Raw genomic sequence first — 12644 nt, forward strand, 5'->3', positions numbered from 1 at the left:
GGGGAGGAGCACAGAGAGATGGGTCTGTAGCCAGTCCTTGAATCAAATCACTGCCGTCAGACCGATTTTGAGTGTGAGTTTACGCATAGCCAAATGAAACACTGACACACACTGAAGTACTACACACAGTGGAAAATAGTGCCATGCCATATTCATTTCAGCTGACTGCTTTATGGTGGTCTATGTTAGTTTGGGCTTATGTGCACATGCTTTCATTTAATCACTTTGAGATCCTTTTGCTCTTTTACAGGAGTGTTTTTCGGTCCTGTGGACTAGTAATTATATTTATATGATCTTGAGTGGGTGACCTGTGTTAGTGTGGTGATCCTGGGTCTCTGTGACAAACTGTTTGATAGCGGTGGAGTTCCCCTCACAGCAGGCAGGCAGGCAGACCAAGCCTCCATAATGCTGCTATATAACTGCCTGGCTGGGGGAACATGCCATGACTCTGTCTGGGGCCTCCACTGGTGGTGCGGTAGAGGAGAGAATCCGGGAAAGGTCTGTTGCATAAACCAGTTAGGATCATGCTCTCACTGGGGATGAGCACTCCCACTGCATTTGGATACCTCCTGTAGGTTCAGGTGAACATAGGTAGAGGGAAAATGTATATTCTCAAGCAGGGATGTACAATCCAGTTCCTGGAGAGCTACCGTTTTGTAGGTTTTCACCAGAACCCCAATCTAGCACACCTGATTCAAAAAATGTTGCTGCTTGATGAGCTGAACCAGGTTAGGTACACTGTTCCAGTGAGCTGCTGGCTGTGCAGGCTTTTTCTTCAGCCCTGCTCTGACACTCCAGATTCAGTTACTCAAGGTCATCGATCTATTACAATAGATTAGAATCAACTGTGTAGTAGGGTCAGACCAGATTCATGCAGGAGGGAGGATGGCTACTAGCATCCCAGGAGGATTGCTTGGCAACTCTCTGGTATAGAATATAACCCGGCAACTCTCAGTATAGAGAGCTACTGTCAGGTTATAATCTATACCAGTGGGTTGGCAGGTTAACCTGGCAGCTCTAAGTATGTAACCTAGCAACTCTGGCAGAGTATATAACCTGGCAACTCTCTGGTACACAGTGCTTTCAGAAATTATTCAGACACCTTGACTTTTTCCACATTTTGTTATAGCATTATTCTAAATATAATCAGAAATACCTTATTTACATAAGTATTCAGACCCTTCGCTATGAGACTTGGTCAGGGAGGTGACCAAGAACCCGATGGCTACTCTGACAGAGCTCCAGAGTTCCTCTGTGGAGATAGGAAAACCTTCCAGAAGGAAAATCATCTCTGCAGCACTACACCAATCGGGCCTTTTAAGGTAGTGGCCAGACAGAAGCCACTCCTAAGTAAAAGGCACATCACAGCCTGCTTGGAGTTTGCCAAAAGGCAAATAAAGGACTCTCAGACCCTGAGAAACAAGATTCTCTGGTCTGATGAAACCAAGATTTTATTATCTGTCGTGAATGCCAAGTCTGGAGGAAACCTGGCACTATCAATACGGTGAAGCATGGTGGTGGCAGTGTCATGCTTTGAGGATGTTTTTCAGTGGCTGGGACTGGGAGACTAGTCAGGATCGAGGGAAAGATTAACAGAGCAAAGTACAGAGAGATCCTTGATGAAACCTGCTCCAGAGCACTCGATCTCAGACTGGTGCAAAGGTTCACCTTCCAACAGGACAATGACCCTAAGCACACAGTCAAGACAATGCAATGCTCCCCACCCAACCTGACAGAGCTTGAGAGGATTTGCAGAGAAGAATGGGAGAAACTCACCAAATACAGGTGTGCCAAGCTTGTATGGTCATACCCTAGAAGACTTGAGGCTGTAATCGCTGCCAAAGGTGCTTCAACAAAGTACTGAGTAAAGGGTGTGAATACTTATGTGAAATTTCTGTTTAAAAAAAAATACATTAGCACAACTTACTAAAAACCTGTTTTTGTTTTGTCTTGATTGGGTATTGGGTGTAGATTTGATGAGAGGTGAAAAAACTATTTAATCCATTTTTGGAAAGGCTGTAATGTAACAAAATGTGGAAAAAGTCTAAATGTTCTGAATACTTCCCGAATGCACTATAGGATATAAACTGGCAACTCTCAGGTATAGAATATAACCTGGCAACTCTCTGGTATAGAGTAGTATATAACCTGACAACTCTGGTATAGAATATCACCTGGCAACTCTCTTGTATAGCATCCAACCTGACAAATCTCTGGTATAGTATATAACCTGGCAATTCTCTGGTATAGTATACAACCTGACACCTCCCTGGTATAGAATACAACCGGACACCTCCCTGGTATAGAATACAACCTGGAAACTCTCTGGTAGAGTATATATACAGTTGAATTCAGAAGTTTACATACACCTTAGCCAAATACATTTCAACTCAGTTTTTCACAATTCCTGATATTTAATCCTAGTAAAAATTCCCTGTCTTAGGTCAGTTAGGATCACCACATTATTTTAAGAATGTGAAATGTCAGAATAATAGTAGAGGGAATTATTTATTTCAGCTTTTATTTCTTTCATCACATTCCCAGTGGGTCAGAAGTTTACATGCACTCAATTAGTATTTGGTAGCATTGCCTTCAAATTGTTTAACTTGGGTCAAACGTTTTGGGGAGCCTTTCACAAGCTTCCCACAATAAGTTGGGTGAATTTTGGCCCATTCCCCCCGACAGAGCTGGTGTAACTGAGTCAGGTTTGTAAGCCTCCTTGCTCGTACACGCCTATTCAGTTCTGCCCACAAATGTTCTATGGGATTGAGTTCGGGGCTTTGTGATGATCACTCCAATATCTTGACATTGTTGTCCTAAAGCCATTTTGCCACAGTGGCTTCTTCCTTACTGAGTGGCCTTTCAGGTTATGTCGATATAGGACTCGTTTTTACTGTGGAAATAGATAATTTTTTATCTGTTTCCTCCAGCATCTTCACAAGGGCCTTTGCTGTTGTTCTGGGATTGATTTGCACTTTTCGCACCAAAATATGTTCATCTCTAGGAGACAGAACGCGTCTCCTTCCTGAGTGATATAACGGCTGCGTAGTCCATGGTGTTTATACTTGCGTACTATTGTTTGTACAGATGAACATGGTACCTTCAGGCATTTGGAAAATGCTCCCAAGGTTGAGTCAGACTTGTGGAGGTCTTGGCTGATTTCTTTTGATTTTCCCATGATGTCAAGTACAGAGGCACTGAATTTGAAGGTAGGCCTTGAAATACACCCACAGGTACATCTCTAATTGACTCAAATTATGTCAATTAGCCTATCAGAAGCTTCTAAAGCCATGACATCATTTTCTGGAATTTTCCAAGCTGTTTAAAGGCACAGTCAACTTAGTTTATGTAAACTTCTGACCCACTGGAATTGTGATACAGTGAATTATAAGTGAAATAATCTGTCAACAATTGTTGGAAAAATTACTTGTGTCTAACTTACTTGCACTAAGTAGATGCCCTAACTGACTTGCCAAAACTATAGTTTGTTAACAAGAAATTTGTGGAGTGGTTGAAAAACGAGTTTTAATGACTCCAACCTAAGTGTATGTAAACTTCCAACTTCAACTGTATGTTACTAACAAATGATAGGGAAGATTCCCTAGTGGGCTAAGCTGATATGTTGGTTTGGTGGGAAAAAGGAAGTGTGTGTGGACTGAGCGAGAGCGGGAAAGACCAGAGGGATCGCTACACACAGTACTATTATAATTATATTAATTTAAATGCTAATCCTTTCCACATGAACATTCACTCATTCGGGAATAATTGCAATCAAGATATATACAGTGGGGCAAAAAAGTATTTAGTCAGCCACCAATTGTGCAAGTTCTCTCACTTAAAAATATGAGAGAGACCTGTAATTTTCATCATAGGTACACTTCAACTATGACAGACAAAATGAGAATTTTTTTCTCCAAAAAATCACATTGTAGGATTTTAAAGAATTTATTTGCAAATTGTCCAAGACCAAAGAGCTGTCAAAGGACACCAGAAACAAAATTGTAGACCTGCACCAGGCTGGGAAGACTGAATCTGCAATAGGTAAGCAGCTTGGTTTGAAGAAATCAACTGTGGGAGCAATTATTAGGAAATGGAAGACATACAAGACTACTGATAATCTTCCTCGATCTGGGGCTCCACGCAAGATCTCACTCCGTGGGGTCAAAATGATCACAAGAACGGTGAGCAAAAATCCCAGAACCACACAAGGGGTCCTAGTGAATGACCTGCAGAGAGCTGGGACCAAAGTAACAAATCCTACCATCAGTAACACACTACGCCGCCAGGGACTCAAATCCTGCAGTGCCAGACGTGTCCCCCTGCTTAAGCATGTACATGTCCAGGCCCATCTGAAGTTTGCTAGAGAGCATTTGGATGATCCAGAAGAAGATTGGGAGAATGTCATATGGTCAGATGAAACCAAAATAGAACTTTTTTGGTAAAAACTCAACTCGTTGTGTTTGGAGGACAAAGAATGCTGAGTTGCATCCAAAGAACACTATACCTACTGTGAAGCCTGGGGGTGGAAACATCATGCTTTGGGGCTGTTGTTCTGCAAAGGGACTAGGACAACTGATCCGTGTAAAGGAAAGAGTGAATGGGGCCATGTATCATGAGATTTTGAGTGAAAACCTCCTTCCATCAGCAACAGCATTGAAGATGAAACGTGGCTGGGTCTTTCAGCATGACAATGATCCCAAACACACCGCCCGGGCAACGAAGGAGTGGCTTCGTAAGAAGCATTTCAAGGTCCTGGAGTGGCCTAGCCAGTCTCCAGATCTCAACCCCATAGAAAATCTTTGGAGGGAGTTGAAAGTCTGTGTTGCCCAGCAACAGCCCCAAAACATCACTGCTCTAGAGGAGATCTGCATGGAGGAATGGGCCAAAATACCAGCAACAGTGTGTGAAAACCTTGTGAAGACTTACAGAAAACGTTTGACCTCTGTCATTGCCAACAAAGGGTATATAACAAAGTATTGAGATAAACTTTTGTTATTGACCGTATTTGGAGTGGTTGGCAATTATAGTTCCTTATTTTCCACCATAATTTGCAAATAAATTCATTAAAAATCCTACAATGTGATTTTCTGGATTTTCTTTCTCATTTTGTCTGTCATAGTTGAAATGTACCTATGATGAAAATTACAGGCCTCTCTCATATTTTTAAGTGGGAGAACTTGCACAATTGGTGGCTGACTAAATACTTTTTTGCCCCACTGTATATATATATTTACGCCCATGTGTCGTGATCTTTTCTGTTGGAATCCAGTCCGTCTGCTGGAGAGTCAGTTCATCTCTTTCTCTCTCTCTCTCTCTGCTTCCCTGAAGATCAAAGTCTTTCGTGGTTAGAATGGATACCATTCAGAAATGTTACCATAGAATAGATGTTTCGGTGGTTGTCGGTCTTTGCATCCCAGGTTTACATCATTTCTAGCTGCAGACTAGTAATTAGTATTTTAGATTTGCTCTTATTCTATAGGGATCAATAGTCTCAGAGTTAAACCATTTCCAGCCGTGTAGCCAATGCTCCATGTGGTATGGTTAGGAATTCAATAACTATTCGCAATCACAGATTACGCTGTGGGTTTGCTTAGTCTTGGTACTCAAACCTGTGCCACCTCCGCTTACACCGAGATATGCATCGTCTGAGGAGGATTTCCTCAGAAGTGGTTTTTATTCGTAACACTAGAAAAGGCAGTTCTATGATACCTGATCATGTCTGTGCTCACAGGAGCAGGCCAATGACTTAGTTAAACTTTAAAGGAATCAAATTCTCTCGCATTAAAGGTTTAAAATCACATTACATAATTTCATAAATAGTTTCATCTTTACTCATTCATTTTATACAATAATTAGATGCAACCCTCATAACGGAGGCACCTCTATAAACAGAGTTACGGTAATGTGGCTGTATTGTCTCTCATGAGGCCACAAACATGAAACAAAACCGACCGGGTCGTAGCTGGCTTCTCCACCGACTGTTTACACATTCTCTAAAACATGGATATTGTTCAGTTCTCAAAATCTGTGATGTAGTAGAAGTTCCTTTGTTCTACTGTGAAACTCTCTCTCTTTCTACACTGCATAGCCAGGTGGAGAAAGTCTCCGCCAGGAATTTATGACCTGAGATAACAGAACCTGGGTGTAGGAGAGAGTGAGAGAGAGCGGGGGAAGCCACGGTCTATATCCAGAAAGGGCCACGTCATGACACCTGTTAATTCACTGGTATAGAATATAACCTGGGCAACTCTCTGGTATAGAATATAACCTGGCAACTTTCAGTATATAACCTGGCAACTCTCTGGTATTAAATCTGACCTGGCACCTATTTGGTATAGAATATAACCTGGAAACTCTGGTATAGAATACAACATGGCAACTCTCTAGTATAGAATAAACCTGGCAACTTTCAGAATATAACCTGGCAACTCTGGTATAGAGTATAACGTGCCAACTCTTTGGTATAGAATATAATGTGCCAACTCTATGGTATTGTATACAACCTGCCAACTCTCTGGTATAGAATATAGCCTGGCATCTCTCTGGTATAGAATATAACCTGGCAACTCTGGTATAGAATATAACCTGGCAACTCTCTGGTATAGAATTTAACCTGGCAACTCTGGTATAGAATATAACCTGGCAACTCTCTGGTAGAGAAAATACCTTGGCAACTCTCAGTATATAACCAGGCAACTCCCTTGTAGAGAATATAACCTGGCAACTGGTTATAATGAATATAACCTGGCAACTCTCTGGTATAGAATAAAACCTGGCAACTCTCTGGTATAGAATAAAGCCTGGCAACTATCAGTATATATCCTGTCAACTCTCTGGTAGAGAACGTAACCTGGCAACTCCCTGGTAGAGAATATAACCTGACAACTTTCTGGTACAGAATAAACCTGGCAACTTTCAGAATATAACCTGGCAACTCTATGGTATAGAATAAAACCTGGCAACTCTCTGGTATAGAATATAACCTGGCAACTATCAGTATATATCCTGGCAACTCTCTGGTAGAGAACATAACCTGGCAACTCCCTGGTAGAGAATATAACCTGGCAGCTTTCTGGTATAGAATAAACCTGGCAACTTTCAGAATATAACCTGGCAACTCTCTGGTGTAGTATATAACCTGGCAACTCTCTGGTATAGAATATAACCTGGCAACTTTCAGTATATAACCTGGCAACTTTCTGGTAATTAATATAATCTGGAAACTCTCTGGTATAGACTATAACCTGGCAATTCACTGGTAGAGAATTCAACCTGGCAACTCTCTGGTAGAGAATATAACCTGGCAACTCTCTGGTAGGGAACATAACCTTGTAACTCTCCGGTAGAGAATCAAACCTGGCAACTCTCTGGTATAGTATATAACCTGGCAACTCTCTGGTATAGTATATAACCTGGCAACTCTCTGGTATAGAATACAACCTGGCAACTCTCTGGTAGAGAATATAACCTGGCAACTCTCTGGTAGGGAACATAATGTTGTAACACTCTGGTAGAGAATCAAACCTGGCAACTCTCTGGTATAGTATATAACCTGGCAACTCTCTGGTATAGAATATAAACTGGCAACTTTCAGTAATACCTGACAACTTTCAGTATATAACCTGTCAACTTTAATGTACAGTATATAACCTGGCAGCTCTCTGGTAATGAATATAACCTGGCAACTCTCTGGTATAGAATCTAACCTGGCAACTCTCTGGTATAGAATCTAACCTGGCAACTCTCTGGTATAGAATATAAACTGCCAACTTTCAGTAATACCTGACAACTTTCAGTATATAACCTGTCAACTTTAATGTACAGTATATAACCTGTCAACTTTAATGTACAGTATATAACCTGTCAACTCTCTGGTAATGAATATAACCTGGCAACTCTCTGGTATAGAATCTAACCTGGCAACTCTCTGGTATAGAATCTAACCTGGCAACTCTCTGGTATAGAATCTAACCTGGCAACTCTCTGGTATAGAATATAAACTGGCAACTTTCAGTAATACCTGACAACTTTCAGTATATAACCTGTCAACTTTAATGTACAGTATATAACCTGGCAACTCTCTGGTATAGAATCTAACCTGGCAACTCTCTGGTATAGAATATAACCTGGCGACTCTCAGTATATATCCTGGCAACTCTCAGTATATAACCTGGCAACTCTCTGGTACAGAATATAACCTTGCACCTCTCTGGTATAGAATATAACCTGGCAACTCTCTGGTACAGAATGTAACCTATCAACCTGTATGGAAAAACAAGCTAAATGTTGAGCAATTAACTACTGAAGGCTTTAATGAGAAGTCTCAGAGGTCTCTCTTGCTGGGTAAGTCTCTGAAAGTTTAAACAGCATTTCCCATTCTTTAAAATATTCCTCAAGCTCTTTCAAATTGTTTGTTGATCATTGCTAGACAACCATTTTCAGGTCTAGCCATTTATTTTTAAGTCAAAACTAACCCGGCCTCTCAGGAACATTCACTGTCTTCTTGGTAAGCAACTCCAGCGTAGATTTGGTCTTGTGTTTTAGGTTATTATCCATCTGAAAGGTGAATTAATCTCCCAGTTTCTGGTGGAAAGCAGACTACCAGGTTTTCCTCTAGAATTTTGCCTGTGCTTAGCTCCATTCCATTGATTTTTTATCCCGAAAAACTCCCCCATCCTTAACCATTACAAGCATACCCATAACATGATGCAGCCACCACTATGCTTGAAAATATGGAGAGTGGTACTCCAGTAATGTGTTGTATTGGATTTGCCCAAAACAACCTTTTATTCAGGACAAAAAGTTCATTGCTATTTTTGTTTAAGTATTACTTTAGTGCCTTGTTGCAAACAAGATGCATGTTTTGGAATATTTTTGTTCTGTACAGGCTTCCTTCTTTTCACTCTGTGATTTAGGATAGTATTGTGGAGTAACTACAATGTTGTTGATCCATCCTCGGTTTTCTCCTATCACAGCCATTAAACTGTTTTAAAGTCACCATTGGCCTCATGGTGAAATCCCTGAGTGGTTTCCTTCCTCTCCGGCAACTGAGTTAGGAAGGACGCCTGTATCTTTGTAGTGACTGGGTGTATTTATACACGATCTAAAGTGTATTATTATTATCTCTGTGTGGGCTAAAGAGATTAGGTAGTCATAAAAAAAATATGTCAAACACTTATTGCACACCGAGAGTCCGTGCAACTTATTATGTGACTTGCTAAGCACATTTTTACTCCTGAACTTATTTAGGCTTGACATTTCAGCTTTTTACTTTAAAAAAAGAAAGAATTTGTAACCATTTCGAAAAACATAACACTTTGACACTATGGGGTATTGTGTGTAGGCCAGTGACAAATAAATAAATTCAGGCTGTAACACACAATGTGGACAAAGTCAAGAGGTGTGAAAACTTTCTGAAGGCACTGTGGTAATACTTTAAGTCCAGGCTTATATATTTGATTCAGACAATACAATAATAATATAGGGAACCTCTTCACATTCTGATCTATGATCATCAAGTAATTAAGGGTTCAAGCGGCGAGAAACCCTATTGTATTTGTTGGCAGTCATTATTAATATTACATAGTAATTATTGAATTAGGGTACAGAAAAGTAATTCAACATTTATTTACATTGTCTATTGTGTTACACTGTAATTTTGGCTTTCAACAGTAAACTCACACATTTAACTACATAATACTGTAAATGATGGTGCATTGTGGGAAAATGTATGTATTTTAATAGAATAATAGTCCCTTTTACAATATTGTACTGTCATTACACAGTACTTGCTTTGAGACTGTATGTATATTATAGTAGCAATACTGTAATATGAAATACAGAATTGTACTTGCCACTAAGCTGCCTTTCAAATTCATGGCAACCACTACAGTGTAGGCCTGCTATTATCCATTGTCTCAGTCCCTCACCAGGATTTGTTCAAACTGAGATTATATGAAATATATAATATCATAGGCCTACTTAAAACTACATTGAAGGCTAATACCATACCAGAGAGCCTTTACTGAGAAACAAAAGGCATAGATAGGCCTGTTTCTCCACTGTAGTGACTACAGTATGCCACTGCCAGCACTGCAAGTTGTTAAAGTGGGCGGAGTATTTCTCTGGTCTCGTGAGTGCTAGTGCGGTGCGCTGGAACTGCGTGGATCGAAGCAGCATGTTTTTCGCGAGGACCAGCTGTGTGTGTGTGGGAGATTGGCGCACGCTGCTGTGTGAAATCGCAGCATCAGTTTGAAAAGGGACAATGAGGAGAGAAGAGGGGACCATCCATCCCTATCCCGCCAGCGTCAAGAAAAATAACACTTCTCAACCTGGGGCAGTCCGTTTACAGGGTAGGCTAGATTCTGAGAAAGTCTGCTCTGTTTCCGAATAGCCTACATGGCTCAAACGGTGCATCTATATTGACAGGTAGCAAATTTACATTTTAGCATCTGGCTTTATTACCATAATTTTGCATACCGGTATGCCCCAGGCCGATAAGCAAGGAGGTGATCTGTGGAGGAGACACGGCAACTGCACTGCAACGAAGTGAAGTTCACCACCAGCGGCTCTGCAGGTACAGTAATGCTGGATACATTGTATCATTGTTTGAAACCTTCAAGAGCTCGCTAGCTACAGTAACTGTTTTTCACAGGAGATGATGATAGGTTATTGTGCGTTCTCGCGCGTTGCAGGTCGCGTGCATAACACCTTCTATCCAACAAAACAGCGAACTATGAGAAATGTGTTATGTTTTTGTGTATGAAGCAGAATTCCTTGTGATGCTCGTGGATTGCGCGTTGTGTACATGTGTAGCTACTAGTTTATACCTACTGCCTCTGTTTTGTACAGTATTGGGTACATTCCAATGATTGGTTTGTCATTGTTCAAGTGTAATAGGTAATAGTGTAATAGAGAAAAGGAAGAGCGAAACCAGTGTTTCAGCTTGCCAACCACACAGTCGCCAGGCTACATTATGCAGATAGGAAACGGAACGACCATGTGTTTTTATCTTTTTTATCAGCCATTATTTTACAGTAGCCTAGGCTATTGACTCATCAATAAAATAACGGAAATAATTATGTATGAATAAGAATATCCTCTAGTTGTGTTTGTCTTACAAAGACATCTTGGTCAAATATTATGCCATTTGCTTTTTCGAATAATTTATCATTCGATTATGTCATGATGTTGCCAATGTGCATCTCACTAATGTGAGTCGCTCTCTCAGGAATGCAAGAGCCCTCAATCCCACATCAGCATCCACAGGACAGGGATGCCATGCTTCCTTTTCTCCTCCAATCTCCGAAAGCGAGAATAGAGAAATTCATTTACAAAATAAAATGGAGGTCAAATAACGTAGGCCTATTTCATAACCATTTTAGAATAGCCGGAAATGTAGTGGTCATTCTGCAGAGCATGCCCTATGAATGGACTTATTCTGTGCATGGAATTCTAACCTGCTAGAATTCAATGTGACCGACGACGGCAGAGAGAACATGTCAGCCGCACAAGAAATCATATCGTTAACAATAAATATTAGCATACAGAATCACAATTGCTCGGCTCAGATTGCGGCTCGTTTGGGTTTAATATTATGTCACTGCGGATATACTGAAGCATGCAATGTCAGTAGTCAATATCTATCCACTGTGCCTGTCTGTCTGCACAGATCCGGACCCTATTCATCAAATTTTACTCTATTGGCCAAGTCAATTGTCAGAAAATGAAAATGGTAAGAATGAGATCGCCTATATTAGACTCCAGCCGCGTAGGTTTCTTGGAATGAACGATGGCGTAACGCTGCCGCACCGCAGTCAGTGGCACTGTTGTGGACGACACTGCTGCGTCCATCCATGCGCCCCGGTGACGCTTTCTCCATTCTCTAGCACGCACATAGCCGTCTGTTTGTTGCAAGCACCCCTTTCTTGGTGAAATACGGATACATATTGGCCCGCGATGTATCTGTTAATAGTGCATTATAAGAAGTATTACCCATGTGACAGTTGGAGTCCATCAACAGCTCAAGAGTGCTTCGATTTCCAATACCACGCGCCCCTATAGTATTAACTATCATCTTGCGTGTAATCAAGACGATGGACTGTCGTAAAGACAGAGGGCATCTCAGGCCAAACTGTTGAAATGTCGATTTTAGACACTTCAGAAATGCTTTTTGCTGCTTTGAATTTATAGAGAGAACAATACATATGTGTTCCATATCATAGTGTATTTTATTGATGCAGATATGATTTCCAAAATAATAGGCCTTGGACAATAAATGGTTCCCAAGGATTCAAACTCGACACCAAAACCTTGTTTTCTTCAAAGCTTTTCTTGTTTTGGCATTTTCGACATGTAGCAGAGCATTGAAGCTTTTTGAACAGTTTTTACTTGTTCAGTTTTTATAGTTTTTTTAATCCTCTTATGTTGTGTAGTAAATGTTTTCATGCAAAGTACATTGTGTTTGTATTCCATGTCTAAAATGTGCTGTATAAATAAAGCTTGATTTGATTTAGTTGGTTTAGCTGTTGCTGGTATTTAACTGCTACAGTATTTAAAGTTGACGATTTAGGGCCAGGAATATGGTGCCCCCAAACTGATCAGTCCTGACATCCCATGGCACCTAATGCTGTGCAGGGTTATTG

At 40.7% G+C, this 12644-nt stretch overlaps 1 protein-coding gene across 1 annotated transcript in view; it reads left to right on the forward strand.

Moving 5' to 3' along the window:
• The first annotated feature begins 10414 nt into the window (after positions 1 to 10414).
• The window catches only part of LOC139392349 (transcription factor HIVEP3-like), a 38074-nt gene continuing 35844 nt past the window's right edge, over positions 10415 to 12644 (forward strand). Inside the window, exon 1 of the mRNA XM_071140276.1 lies at positions 10415 to 10576. The gene's annotated coding sequence lies outside the window, so the exon portion shown is untranslated. The remainder of the gene's footprint in view (positions 10577 to 12644) is intronic.

The sequence above is a fragment of the Oncorhynchus clarkii genome, chromosome 32, assembly GCF_045791955.1.
Source record: "Oncorhynchus clarkii lewisi isolate Uvic-CL-2024 chromosome 32, UVic_Ocla_1.0, whole genome shotgun sequence".
In the NCBI taxonomy this organism is placed as follows: Eukaryota; Metazoa; Chordata; class Actinopteri; order Salmoniformes; family Salmonidae; genus Oncorhynchus; species Oncorhynchus clarkii.